This window comes from Crocuta crocuta, unplaced genomic scaffold (assembly GCF_008692635.1).
Source record: "Crocuta crocuta isolate KB4526 unplaced genomic scaffold, BGI_CrCroc_1.0 scaffold343, whole genome shotgun sequence".
Taxonomy (NCBI): Eukaryota; Metazoa; Chordata; class Mammalia; order Carnivora; family Hyaenidae; genus Crocuta; species Crocuta crocuta.
In genome coordinates, this window is record NW_027532679.1 from 621,232 (window position 1) to 621,621 (window position 390).

Below are 390 nucleotides of genomic sequence, written 5' to 3' on the forward strand. Positions count from 1 at the left end.
CACCCCTTCATCAGTCTTTGGTGTTTAGGCCACGCCCACCCCGAGCAGGGACCAGTTCTAGACCACGCCTCTCCCCGGGGCGCGCGGAAGAACCAAAAAGGAGTAGTGTTACGAAACTGAATTGAGCCAGAGCAAATACCGCGCCAAGGCCGGGGACGGGTCGTGTCCCGCATGCGTCCTCCGAGGCCGCCCCGCCCCGCTGTTCTCGGGGCGCCCTCATGGTTTTGCGCCTGCGCGCTGCCCCCGCGAGCTCACGAGTTGGACGAACACGCAGAGTCGCCGCGGCGCGCAGAAGGGGAGGAGCAGACGTGATCAGGCGCGCGCGCGCGCGCGCGCCTAGAGGACGCTAAGGGAGCAGGCGAGTCGGGAGGATCCAGTGGGTAGAGTGGT